Consider the following 14,118-nt stretch of genomic DNA (forward strand, 5'->3'; position numbering starts at 1 on the left):
TCTATTAACACTAAGAAGGTGACCAGATACTCGCCCATTAAATACTCGTCGTTTTGGGCAAGAAAAGGTAGAATCAGGCAGGGGTTGATCCAGCAACAGAGCCAAGAGATGGGCACGTGGGCATTTTCCCTGGCGACAGAGGCTGTCAGCAGTTTCCCAGGCCTGTCGATCAAGCAGTCCACAAGGGTTTGCTAAGCACTCTCTGTGCTCTGGCCGTGGCACTGTGCTTTGGGGACGCAGCCGCAAGGAAGGACCCAGCACCCTCCCAAGGAGCGACGTTCTCTGGCTAAAGTAGATCTGAGCTCTGCAGCCAGAGATCCCCAGCCTCTGTGTCCGGCTCAACCTTGTGCTTGGGACTGTTGGAAGAGCCCGCAATCATGGAGCCCTGAGCGCAATCTTCCCTCAGACGCTTACAGCTGCGGGAACCTGGGCAAGTGATTTCTTTCTCTGGGCCTCAGTTTGCTCCCTGTAAAAGGAGGGGGCTGGATGGAATGTCTCCAAGGTCCCTTTCAGCTCTGCAGGCAACTGGGATCCTTAAGTCCAATTGAACAAACAAGTGTTAAGCACAGACCTGGAAAGTGTCATCCTCCCTACCCTCGAGGGCATGTGTAATCCAAGAGAAGAAGGGACTTATCCAGGGTCACTTAACTAGCCCAGGCCTCGAATGCAGGGTTTGGGCCCAAGCCCAGGCTAGTCCAGCCGTGGAAAGCTCAGTGAGCATTGAGGGTCGCCTCAGTTTTCTACGAGTCCTTGTGTCTCTCAGGCAAATAAACACAACCCGGGGGACGGGGCAAGGGAGGGCAGTCTGGTCTCTAGAATTCAAAGGAGAGAGAGATCATCTAAGTGGTGGCTACATGTTTATTGATTGACTGACCAACTGAGGTGGCTGAAAGAATGGAAGCTTCTTGAGAGAAGGGCAGGAATTCTGCCATTCCCTGTGTTTATGGCCCCAAAGTCTGATACACTGAAAAATGCTTGTTGATGGAGACTCTGGTCTGGGTTCGTCAGGGAAGGCTTCCTGGAGGAGATGAGCCAGCTCTGAGACTGGAAGGATGGACTGGATTTGGAGAGATCATAGGCCTCAGAGACGGGGAAAATAACAGATTCTTTGAGGGTAAAACAAGGCTTGACTGGATTCTGGCCAAGGGGTTCCCTAAAGGGGACAGCTCACACGTCAGAATCTTCCCCCAGAATGACTCCTCCCTCTCCCCCCCAGTAGAAAGTGAGTCCTCTGTACAACTGTGTGCCCGGAGTCTGGCATAATGTCTGGGGAAGTTAGTGGGGCTCATTTGTTAAAGGATCAGAGAATATGGAACTTTTTTGGATTCAATTTAATTTAGTATTTTATCTTTCCCTAATTACGTATAAAAACAATTTTATAGCTTTTTTTCAAGTGGTGAGTCCTGAATTCTTTCCCTCCCTCTCCTGTCCCTCTCAACGAGAAGGCAGGAACTTGACACGGGTTCCACGTGTGCGGCCACGCAAAACACATTTCCCATAAGTTGCGTTGTAAAAGAAAATGGATAAAAACTTAAGAAAGATAAAGAAGCAGCATTTTTATCTGCAATCAGACCCATGCAGTGGAGACTGGGCTTTCATCCTAAGCCCTTCACAGCTGTCTTGGATCACTGTGTTCTTGAGAAGAGCTATCATACAAGGTTCTCATTACTACGTAATGTTCTCCTGGTTCCGCTCCCTTCGTTCTGCATCCGTGTCTTTCCAGGTTTTTCTGGGAGGATCCTCCTTGTCATTTCCTCTAGCACAATATTACTCCATCACAATCACATACCAGAACTTCAGACATTTGATGGATGTGCCCTCGATGTCCTATTCTTTGCCACCATTAAAAAGCCACAGAATATGGACCTTTCGGTTGGATTTTGGTCTGGTGTAAAGGAGAGCTCCTCGCTCTCATTCGCTGGAAGGTCTCCAGGCAAAGGTTGGATAATTGTGTGTCAGGTCTGTTCTAAAGGGCGTTCTTGTCCGGTCTGGCTTGTGCTAGGCAGGATCTCTGAGGTCTGTTCCATCTCTGAGATTCCATGTCTACGTACAATCAGAAAATAAAGACTTAGAATTATTAGTGCAGTGATTTCATTTATCTAGGAACTTCTGGATGAAACAGTTCCTTCTGCCAGTGTAGACTGGCCACAGATCCGTGACAGTCAAGGCTGTATTTAATAACTCGCCCAGAGTAGCATAGCCAGGATGTGGGGGGGAGAGATGTGAATCCTGATTCTGAGGCCTCATTTTTTACCCACTGGGCAACACTGCCTCTCGTCTGTGATTCCAGAATCACAGGACTTAGAATCACAGGCTCTGGGAAGCAAAAAATATGGAGCTTAAGAAGTATTGAACTCAGAATGCCAGAATCTTAGGGCACAAATGCTTGGAATTACAGAATTTGGAATAGAGAGCCTTGTAACTATGTCTTCTATAATTAGGGTCTTCCTTATGGGAACTGATGCTAAGTGAAATAAGCAGAACAAGGAGATCATTGTACAGCAAGATTATATGATGATCAACTCTGATGGACGTGGCCCTCTTCAACAATGAGATAATTCCAACCAGTTCCATTGATCTTGTGATGATGAGAGCCATCAACACTCAGAGAGAGGACTGTGGGAACTGAGTGTGGATCACAACACAGCATTTTCACTTCTTTTGCTGTTGTTTGCTTGAATTTTTTTTCTTTCTCATTTTTCTTTCTTTTTTTTTTTTACCAGATTTTTCTTGTGCAGCAAAATAATTGTATAAATATGTATGCCTATATTGGGTTTACATATATTTTTACCATGTTAAACGTACATTGGATTACTTGCCACCTAGGGGAGGAGATGGAGGAAACGAGAGAAAAATTTGGAACAGAAGATTTTGCAAGGGTCAATGGCGAAAAATTCCCCCTGCATATGTTTTGTAAATAAAAAGCTTTACTAAAAAGAAGATAAGGAAAGAAACTGATGATAAAAAACCATGTAAGGATAATTTTTCACCATTGAAAAAGCTTCTGTTCCAACTTTTCCCCTCCTTCCCCCCGCCCCCTCCCCAATATATGTTAAATATGTTAAAGTATATGTTAAATCCAATTTAGGTATACATATTTATACAGTTCTCTTGCTGCACAAGAAAAATCAGATCAAGAGGGGAAAAAACTGAGAAAAAAAAAGCAAAACTTGCATATGTTTTGAAAATAAAAAGCTTCAATAAAAAACCCTATATATACATATATATACATATTCATATATATGTATATATTATATATGATATATCTACATATACATAAATTATGTTCTTCTAGGCCACAGAATTGTAGATGAACCTGACCTGTGCTAAATGGGACACCCTGAGCAAATTTCAAGGGAGAGTGATAAAGCCGGTGGCCAATTACTCTGACTTAGGAAACTCCTTCTGTAGGTTCCTCCAGACTCCAGGGCAGGCTAACTCTGCCTTCCTTCCTTTCTCTGACATCTAGCTGTCAGCGGCAGGCCTCAAACTTGTTTTGTTTCTAGGCTCAGAGATCCCATGAGATCCCAGCAAATCATCCCTGCCACCAGCCCTGGACAGTTCCCCAGTCTAAGACTTCCCCAGACCCAGAATCTTCTTTGGTTCTTCCAAAAGCTCGGAGAGGGAACGGGGAAGGAGTATTGTTCATTTCTTTGGCAGAAAAACACCTTTATGAGTTTCTGCTGGGGACAGGGCCCTGCCCTGGAGATGCATAATAGGGCATTCTCTCTCTGTTTGGTAGGATTCTAATCTCCATTAAAGTGATTTGGGAATTGTCACAGGATCACAGATGTGAAGGTCTAAGATCTCTCACAAGCCTTTCACTGTATAACTGAGGAAAATGAGCCGAATTCAAGATCACGTAGGGAGGCGGGAGGTGCTCGAGGAAGGATGTGAGTCCAGTGACTCCAAAATGATGCTGTTTTACACCGTACCCTGGTTGCCTGTCACTCAGCATTATTAAAGTCACTTGCCAGAAGACTCACAGGGAGCGAGCTGCGGAGCTCAGAGCACAGAGTCTAACGATGTTGGACACTGGCTGCTGAGAAGCAGCTCGGAGGGCATCTCCTCTGGCCTCCGGCCCAGCGCGGGGATCTTCTGGGCAGCTGCCCTGCCTCCTGTGAAGCGCCCTAACCACAGGAGCACAGAGGACACAGCCTCCTGTGGGAGATACAAAGCCCGTGCTTGTGGAGGGAGGTAGGAGGTGTAGAAACGGACCCACTTTACAGATAAGAACATGTAAGCACGGAGAAAGGAGAGCAATTTGTTCAAGGTCACTCGAGTTTCAAGGCCGGGCCTCCTGCTTAAACGTGCTGGGCTGACTCAGTCTTGTCAGCTAGCGGGGAGGAGCTCCTGAACTAATGCCCCCGATCCCGAACCATTGGCTCTGCTGCAGGCCTCGAGTGAGGATGGGGAAATTATCCTGGGAGCTGGGCTGAAAAGAAGCAGGTATTGCTGCAGGGAACAAGCACGCCAGGGATGGAAAATTTCCTTCTGGCCCTCATGGGAATCCTTGGGGCTGTTTTTCCTCTTATTTTCTTTTCAACCTGTTAAAATTTAAACATAAGCATTGCTGTCCTGTGAGGATCAAATGAAGGGAGCGACTTGTTTAGTCCAGGGAAGAAATGCCTCGGGGGGTACATGACGGGGGTCTTCAAGTATCTGAAGGGCTCCCATGGGGGAAGAGGCTTTAGCTTTGTTCTATTTGGCCCTAGAGGGCAGGACCATGGGCTAAGGAGAAGTTCTAGATTAGGCTTCCTGGCAATCTGAGTACCCTGGCAATGGAATTTGAGGCCTAGGCCACGGCCATTTGCTGGAAGTCCAGAGACCTGGGTTCAAGACTCCCCTAAGCTGTTAACGTCTTGTGCAACTTACTCCCCCTCTCGGGACCAGAGGATGTGATTCCCCCAGACCATGTGACTTGAATTCTTCAAGGATATTCAGGGAATTTTTCAGTGTCTTCTTCCTTATCAGGGCCGCCAACTCCCTCTCGGTCACTTTTGCTCACAGAAAACAAGAGAGGGGGCACAAAATTGGAGGAACATTCTAGAAAGGATTTTTAAAGTAGCTGGCCAAGATCTAGATGGGAAACTAGTGATTAAAAAAAACAAACACTGCTTACTTATAATATTCATTTTCAAAAAAAATTGAGTTCTGAATTCCCCATTATGAAGGCAAGAAATGGGAAATAATATGAAGCATATTTCCAAAAAGAAAGGAAGGAAGGAAGGAAGAAAAAGAAAGGAAGGAAGAAAAAAAGGAAAGAGGGAGGGAAGGAAGGAGGGAAGGAAGGAAGGAAGAAAGGAAGGAAGAAAGAAAGAAAGAAAGAAAGAAAGAAAGAAAGAAAGAAAGAAAGAAAGAAAGAAAGAAAGAAAGAAAGAAAACGATTTTAAAATTGGAAAAGTAGTGAATATAAGGAACTGTTCTGACTTCATTGGGAACAGGGCCTGCCAAATGAAGCTCATTTCTTTTGTGGAAGTATTACTCAGCTAGTAACTTGGTGGCACAATACCTAGAAGGCTGGATCTGGAGTCAAGGAAGAGCTGAGTTAAAATCTAGCCTCAAGTACTTACTGATTATATGACCCTGGGCAAGTCATTGAACCCCGTTGCCTCAGTTTCCTCACCTAATAAAAATGGTAAAGTGGTAAACATAGCTTCTCCTTCCAAGGTCGTTGTAAGATTTAAATGAGAGAATATTTGTAAAGTACTTTGCAAACCTTAAAGGGCTCTACGTATGTAGGCACACATACAATATACACACATGTAGATACATATACACATGCATACGTATGCGGGTGTGCATTAACATACACATACATGTACATATGTGTGAGCAGTAGTAGATGAAGGAGACGCTGAGGATCTTAACGATTTTAACAAAGCTTTGGCTGGCGCATCCCATGCTCTTCTTATGAAGAAGATGGAGCCGTGTGAAACGGACACTAATATACTCCACGGGACTCTTAACTGGTTGGATGGTCGGACTCAAGTAGCACCGAGCCGGTGAGGGGTCTCCCGTGGGGCCACGGGCGGCCGCTGGTCCTGGGCTGTTTAAGGCTTTTATTCATGACTTCTCGGGGGCCTGGGTAGGATCAGATGTCAAGGACTCCATAGAAAGTAGAATGTGGCTGAAGGGAGGGGACGGGAGCAAAGGCCAGGGGAGGCATCCTTAGCATGGGAGAAATTCGGACATGTTTATAGGTAGGGAGAGGGAGAAGGAAAGGAAGAGGGAGAAAGAGACAAAAGAGAAACAGAGAGAGAAAAGGAGTGAGGGAGGAAGAGAGAGATTGCAGATAATTTACTCGATTTCAGGCTTCATATTTTCCTGAGCGCTTTAAGATCTTCAAAGCAATGACACCAGTCAGAAGGTAATTTGATCAACTGGTCAGTGGATAAATGATCAATTAATTAAGCAACTCTATGTATCAGGTACATGCTAGTCCTTGGTGCCGATTATCCCGTGGGGAGAACAAATCAGAGTTGAAGTCACTTGCCTAAAAGCACACAGCGAAGGAGTGTCCGAGTTCCATTTGAACCCAAGTTTCCAGTTTCCATTCCTGCCACTGTCCTATGAGGGAGTCCCCTGGGTGAGAGGTTATTAATCTCTACAGAAAGAGCCACTGCATGCGCCAAGGCTGGAGAGTGGAGGGTGGGGAGAAGGTGGGGGAACAGCAGCTTCCTGAGCAGCTAAGTCAGGAAGTTGGGTACCAGGGGCCCCCCGAGGGAGCCTCAGCCCTGAACTTTTTGTCTTTGGGCTCCCCTCACATGAGAGCTCCCTGCTAGAACAACCTGTACGGGGCCCATCGGGCTGGGACACTGGGACAGTTTCTCCTTGTCCTTGGCCTGGGGCCTGCTCCCCTGATGGGCCAGAGAGGCCCCGGGCACGGACCCTCCCCTCCCTTCTTGCCTGGCTGCATGTTCCCCCCACCTGTATTCTCCCCACACCCATCCATCCCTCCCACCCCAAGGCAGGGCAGATTGACAGCCATGGTCATTTCTGGACCATTTGAAGGGTGAATGGCGGCTCTCTGCTCTTGGAGCGTCCCTTTGGAGCCCGAGGGGACGGCGTTCCCATGTCTGGGGAGAGAATTCTTCCCACCTGCCCTCGATACAAGGGTATCCCCCAGTCTGGGCCAGGAATCATCAGGGGCCATTTTCTTCTCTCTCCCTATTCAGCATCCGTCATGTCCCACCTCCACACTCTTGCTCAGCCCTGTGCCTCCTGCCCAGCCAGGATTTGACACAAAGGGTCCTTATATCCCTAAATCTCATGATGGAAAAACAATTGTCAACTCCAGGTGCCAGGTTTGCAGAGACAACAAAGCGTCCCTGCCCTCACAGAGCTTGCATTTTCTTAAGGGAGATAGCATGAGAGTGTAGGAGATCGATAGAAGCTCCGTGGTTCGGCAGGGAGAGATCAGGAAAGACTTCCTAGAAGAGGGGGTGTCTGTGCTGCACTTTGAATATTAAGGGGGGGAGGAAGAAGGGCATTCTGGGTATTAGGGGCCATCAATACAAAGACATGGAGTGTCTTGGATGAGGAACAAGGTGAATTGGGCAGCCTTGATGAGTGTGTGGAGCAAAGTACACGAGCCTGGAAAGGTGGTAAAGGGCTCTACGTGCCAAGGGTCCTAGAGTAATAAGGAGGGAGCGACATGGTAAGACTCAAGCTTTAGGAACGGCACTGGCGTTATGCAGAGGCTGGATTGGAGTGGAGAGAGATTAAAGGCCAGTCACCAATGCAAAGGCCATTGCAGTATTCTGGGAAAGAGACAACAGGGAACTAAACAGGGGGGCAATAAGAAAGCTTGTGACTTGATGGAAAGAAAACGTCTTTAATCAGCTCATTTGCCACAGAGCAGCTACTCGCAGGAATGACAAGAATTGGAGACCTCCCCAGCGATTAGGGGGGAAAGCAGAAAGAATCTGGGCCTAATTGATGATGCTTCCATTTCTTCTCTGGCCAAGGGACTTCTGTCTTTTCAGGGGCAGCCTGGTCTCCTCTGGGAAGAGAAGGTGAAGGGTATGAGAGAGACACATCTCCACTCTCTGGGTTTTCAGGAAGAAAAGAGTGGACCTTTAGAAACAGACAGAATAAGGGACTAGGTCTCACAACCAAGTGGGGAAGTCTCAGAAAAGGAAAGAGAAATGGAAGTTAAGCCATGTCTGAATGTTGGAGCTCAGAAATAGGAGGCTTGATTTTTCTTCTGCAACAAGATAACTATATATATATATATATATACATATATATATATATATAGTATTTAACATATACTTTAACATGTTTAACATGTATGGGACTACTTGACATCTAGGGAAGGGGGTGGGGGAAAGAGGGAAAGTTGGAACAGAAGTGATTGCAAGGATCAATGTTGAAAAATCACCTATGCGTATGTTTAGTCAGTAAAAAGCTGTAATTTAAAAAAGATAAAATACATTTAAAAAAAAAATAGGAGGCTTTCCGAAGGAGCAGAAAAAGTCTCTCCATGTACATCCTTCAAAGGATGAATCTGCGGGTATTGTCAGGTGACACATCACCCGGCGGTCACATGGGAAAGAAGAGATCAGTGATGGGGGTTGATGTCTCCCTGCCAGGGGGTACTGAGGCGACAATCTCGGGTGACGTCTGTTGTCTTCAGGGACAAGTATCTCAGAGAAGAGAGAGAACTTGCAAAACCTGTCAAACCAAATAAATATCATCTCTTTCTGAGAATTCACGTGGGTGCAGTTTATATTGTCAGAAGTAACCTATGCTTGAACTTATCACTAAATATCGGGAAGTCTTAGGTCAAAAATTGAATTTTTAAGAGATAAAAAACCATTTATTTAGTGCTTAGTACTCACCAAGTTCTTGTTCCTTCACCTGAACTGCCCAAGGCTCTGAAGGGACTCTACCCTTAGGCCATAATAGTAGTGACTTGAAATCTCTAAATTTTTTACTTAATGATTAACAAGCTCCCACTTGGGTATAACTTCCTCCTCTCTGTGATTCTGAACTGCTGTGGGACATCATGGAGAGCCCATTATCCATCCTGCACCGTTTGATTCCTTACTCCCCTCTCCATCAGCCTACCAAGCCCCCTATGCCCTCCACGGTGCCCTCTGGAATGCCTGCTCCATAAACAACATGCTGGCTTTCAGCTTCAGTCCTTTCTCCCCTTTCCAATGCCTTCCGTCTTCTGACTCTCGGTGACAGCTGGCTTCCTCCTGGTGACCCAGACTCTCTGGCTCCTTTCTAGCACTGCCTGATCTTTTCCTCATTCCCTCCACTCACCCGGCTCCACTTCTTGATGCCCACGGCCACTTCCATCCAGGAACCTCTCCCTCCTCTGAGGTCCGTGGAATCCACATCTAATTCCCTGCAGACTTCTTAAACATTTCCCTTCTTTCTCCCAGAGTACAGAACCCGGCTCACGATTTTTCTCTCCTTTTCAATTCCTTCCTCACACGAGGGGAATATACACATCAACATTCCCTCAAGCATCCTAACTTCCCAACCTGCTCACTTCCTCCGCCCAACCTCAGCCACTCATGGAGATGTGTGGGTATCTTGCCATTGCCCACAAATGCACCATCTCCATTCAAGGACTCTGAAAATCCTTGATCTGGCCACAGCTTTCCAGCTCTCCCTCTGCCTTCCTCACAAACCCTGGCCTTCCTCCACACTGAAGCCCTCGCCCCTCAATCCTTCAGTTGTCTCTCAGGTCATCCCCCTGCACGAGCCACACTTTCCTCCCTTTTCTACCTTGACCCCGGGGTAAAGCAGAGCCACTCTGCGCTGACCTGCTCTTGAGTCTTGTCACCTTCTCTTAGCACTCAGTCTTGGCTCATCCCCATCATCCTTGTGCTACCCATGTGCTACCCAGTGAAGGCAAAGGAAAATCCCCTGCTTGTTCTCACTGGATCCCTTACTTCAGCTAGGTCCTTACTGCTTCAAGGCAATTCTTCTGGTGACTACATGATTCCCTAATCAACTCTCTGGTCCGTCTCCAACTTCCCATGTTCCCCGTCTCCTCCTCTCTCAACAAAGACTCCTGCCTCATGTTTCATTAATAAAAATGGAGGCCATTCAACAAGCGCTCCTCCTCCTCCTCTTCTCTTCATCTCATATCACTCGGATGCTCTCTGTCACCCACTCTTGTCCCACAGGAAGAGGTGCCTTCTCTCCCTTTTGAGCCTAGGCCTTCTACCTGTGCAGGTGATCCCATTCCCTCTTGTCCCCCTCCAGCAACTGCCCCCTCCGTCACCCTCTTTGCTCGCCCATTTTCCATCTCTCCTTGTCTACTGGCTGCTTTCTTATTGCCCCCTCCCATGCCAGGGGCCCCAAACCCCTCCTTCCCTGCTTCCTTTCCACAGCTGCACTTCCTTTGCCCCCAGTGTCCTTGAGAAACCCGTCCACACCAACAGATCCACTTCCTCTTCTCTCATTCTCATCTCACCCCCCCTACAGTCTGGCCGCCCACCTCACCATTCCACCCAAACTGCTCTCTCCACGGTCTCCAGGGCTTGTTTAATGGCCAGATCCAACGGCCTTCCCTCAGCCTCTCTGTAGAGTCTGGCCCTCTGGCTCACCCTTTCCTCCTGGGTCTCCCCGTGGCCTCCCCTGCTTCTTCCTGACCCTCTTTGGTGTCCTCTGCTGGAGCTTCCTCCAGGCCATACCCAGTAATTGTGGGGGTCACACAGGGCTCTGTGCTGGGTCCTCTTCTCTCCTCCCGCCCTCCTTATTTGACAATCTTACCAACTCCCAAGGATTCAATCACTATATCTGTGCTGATGCGAATGTTTGTGGCAGCCCTTTTTGTAGTGGCTAGAAACTGGAAACTGAATGGATGTCCATCAGTTGGAGAATGGCTGAGTAAATTGTGGTATATGAATGTTATGGAATATTATTGTTCTGTAAGAAATGACCAACAGGATGATTTCAGAAAGACCTGGAGAGACTTACACGAACTGATGCTGAGTGAAATGAGCAGGACCAGGAGATCATTATATACTTCAACAACAATACTATATGATGACCAGTTCTGATGGACCTGGCCATCCTCAGCAACGAGATCAACCAAATCATTTCCAATGCAGCAGTAATGAACTGAACCAGTTCCGCCCAGAGAAAGAACTCTGGGAGATGACTAAGAACCATTACATTGAATTCCCAATCCCTATATCTATGCCCACCTGCATTTTTGATTTCCTTCACAAGCTAATTGTACAATATTTCAGAGTCTGATTCTTTTTGTACAGCAAAATAACGTTTTGGTCATGTATACTTATTGTGTATCTAATTTATATTTTAATATATTTAACATCTACTGGTCATCCTGCCATCTGGGGAGAGGTGGGGGTAGAGGTGAAAATTGGAACAAGAGGTTTGGAATTGTTAATGCTGTAAAGTTACCCATGCATATATCCTGTAAATAAAAGGCTATTAAATATATATATATATATATATATATATATATATATATATATATATATATCTGTGCTGATGATTCTCAAATAGACTTAGCTAACCTTGATCCCTCTGCTCTCTTATACTTCCAACTGTCTTGCAGATATCAGGAACCAGATTCCAGGGGACACCTTAAACTCTACATGGCCCAAACCGACCTAATTATCACTCCCTCTAAGCCCCCTCCTCTCCACCCCCTCCAAATCCCCTATTATTGTTGGGAATGCTTCTGTCTTCCCTGTCACCAGGCTTCCCACCCTAGGATCGGTCCTGGATCTTTCTCACCCTGCCCTCCCCATCCAAGCTGTCACCAAGGACTGTCGAGTTCACCTCTCCAGCTCATCCCTTCTCTCCTCCGACATGGCCATCTCTTTGGTGATGTAAAAAAAAAAAAAGATGATGGTCATCATCAACTAAAAAACTAAATGAAACAATCAACAATTTTAGCAAAGCTACAGGATACAAAATAAACCTCCGTAAACCATACACATTTCTGTACGTTACCAACAAAGTCCAGCAGGAAGAAACAAAGAGATTCCATTTAAATAACTACGACGATATAATATATTTGAGAGATTACCTGCTGACACAAAGAATTACATAAACAACAATTACAAAATGCTTTTCACATAAATAAAGGCTGATTTAAACAACTGGAGAAATATTAATGGCTCATGGGTAGGCTGAGCCAACATATAAATGACAATTCTACCTAAATTAATTTGCTTCTTCAGCTCCTTACTAATCAAACCACCAAAAAATCATTTTATAGAGCTAGAAAAAATTCATCGGGAAGAAAATAAAGGTCACCAATATCAAGATAATTATTAAAAATGAAATGTGTTAGCCATCCCAGATCTCAAACTGTATTACAAAGATGTAATCATCTAAGCAATCCGGCCCTGGCTAAAAAGTCGAGGGCTGATCAGCACGGTAGATTGAATTCTACTAGTAAACAATACTCAGTAGTAAGTGACCATAGTGATGTTATGTTTGATAGATGCAAAAATCCAAAGTTTTGGGAGTAGAACTCACTATTTGACAAAAACTGCTGAGAAAATTGGAAAACAGTTTGGCAGAAGCTAGACCAGAGAAGGTCAAAATGGATACCTGATTTAGATTTTAAGGGTAATATCTTAAGCAAATTAAGAGAGCGTGGAAAATTTTGCCTGTCAGATCCATGGATAAGGGAAGAATTTATCATTAAATAAGAGATAGAGAGGATCATGGGAAACAATAGTTTTGATTACATGAAATTAAACAAGTTTTGTACAAAGAAAACCACTGCAGCCAGGATTAGAAGGAAAGTTGGAAACTAGGGAAAAAATAAGTTTACAGTAAGTTTCTCTGATAAAGGACCTATTTTTCAAATATATAGGGAATGGAGTTAAATTTATAAAAATATGAGTCAATTGATAATTGGTCAAAGGACATAAACTGGCAGTTTCCAGAAGGAGAAATTAAACATATTTATAATCATATGAAAAAATGCTCTATGTTACCCTAGATTAAAGAAATGCACATTCAAACAACTCTGAGGTGCCACCTCATACCCATCTGATTGGCTAATATATCAGAAAAAGAGAATAATAAATGTTGGAGGGGATATGAAAAAATTAGAACATTAATGCACTTTTGGTGAGTTGTAAAGTAATCCAACCCTTCTGGAGAGTGATTTGGAACTATGCCTAAAGCACTATAAAACTGTGCATACTCTTTGACCTAACAATAGCATTACTAAGTCTCTATCCCAATGCTTGCACTGAAGTCAGGAGGACCTGAGTTCAAATCTAAACACACACTTAACACGTCATAGCTGTGAGACCCTGGGCAAATCATTTAACCCCAATTGCCTCAGCAAAAAAAAAAAAAAAAAAAAAGACCCACATGTTAAAAAAAAATTATAGTAGCTCTTTTTGTGTTAGCAAAGAATTGGAAAGGGATGCTCGTCAATTGGGGAATGTCTGAACAAGTTTGGTAAATGATTGTGATGGAATGCTATTGTTCTATAAGAAATGATGAGCAGAAAGATTTTTTAAATAAATGGTTTTAATTAAAAAATTTAAATAAATATTTTAAAAATTCTCTTTACATGTAATTGGAAAAATAAAATCAGAATGTTCATGTCCAATCACAAATTTACTAACAGTGCGGCAATGTGCCTATTTTCCCATAGCCCTCCAACATTTGTCATTTTCCTTTCATGTCAACTTGGCCAATGTGATAGGCAGAATTGCTTTAATTTTCATTTCTTTAAATAGAAATTATTTGGAGCATTTCTTTTCATATGAATATGTGAAAGGTTTCTTCCCTTGAGAATTCCCTGATCATAAACTTAGACCTTTTATCAATTGGAAATAATTTTTTCTTGTAAATATGAATCAGTTTTTGGAAAAGAGACCTTATTACAGTAAGAGAAACTTACTGTAAAGATATTCTCCATTAGGAGTTTTAATCTTAGATTTCTTTAGATAATGCCTTTTTTAATTTTATGTAATTGATTATCTGTTTTGTCTTCTGTAACCCTTTCTACTCCTTGTTTGATCATGAATCTTTTTCATATCCATACATGTGATAAAAATGTTTTTCCATGTTTGTTTAATTCATTTACCATATGATCTTTTACATCCAGATCATGTAGTTATTTGGAACTTAGCTTTGTATAAG

At 44.3% G+C, this 14,118-nt stretch overlaps 1 long non-coding RNA gene across 1 annotated transcript in view; it reads right to left on the minus strand.

Annotated features, from left to right (window-relative positions):
• Positions 1-1,514: 1,514 nt before the first annotated feature.
• Positions 1,515-14,118, minus strand: part of LOC111720317 — a 29,936-nt gene continuing 17,332 nt past the window's right edge. The window contains exon 4 of the long non-coding RNA XR_004234275.1: positions 1,515-2,043. This is a non-coding gene — a long non-coding RNA (uncharacterized LOC111720317). The remainder of the gene's footprint in view (positions 2,044-14,118) is intronic.

The sequence above is a fragment of the Sarcophilus harrisii genome, chromosome 4 (assembly GCF_902635505.1).
Source record: "Sarcophilus harrisii chromosome 4, mSarHar1.11, whole genome shotgun sequence".
NCBI lineage: Eukaryota > Metazoa > Chordata > Mammalia > Dasyuromorphia > Dasyuridae > Sarcophilus > Sarcophilus harrisii.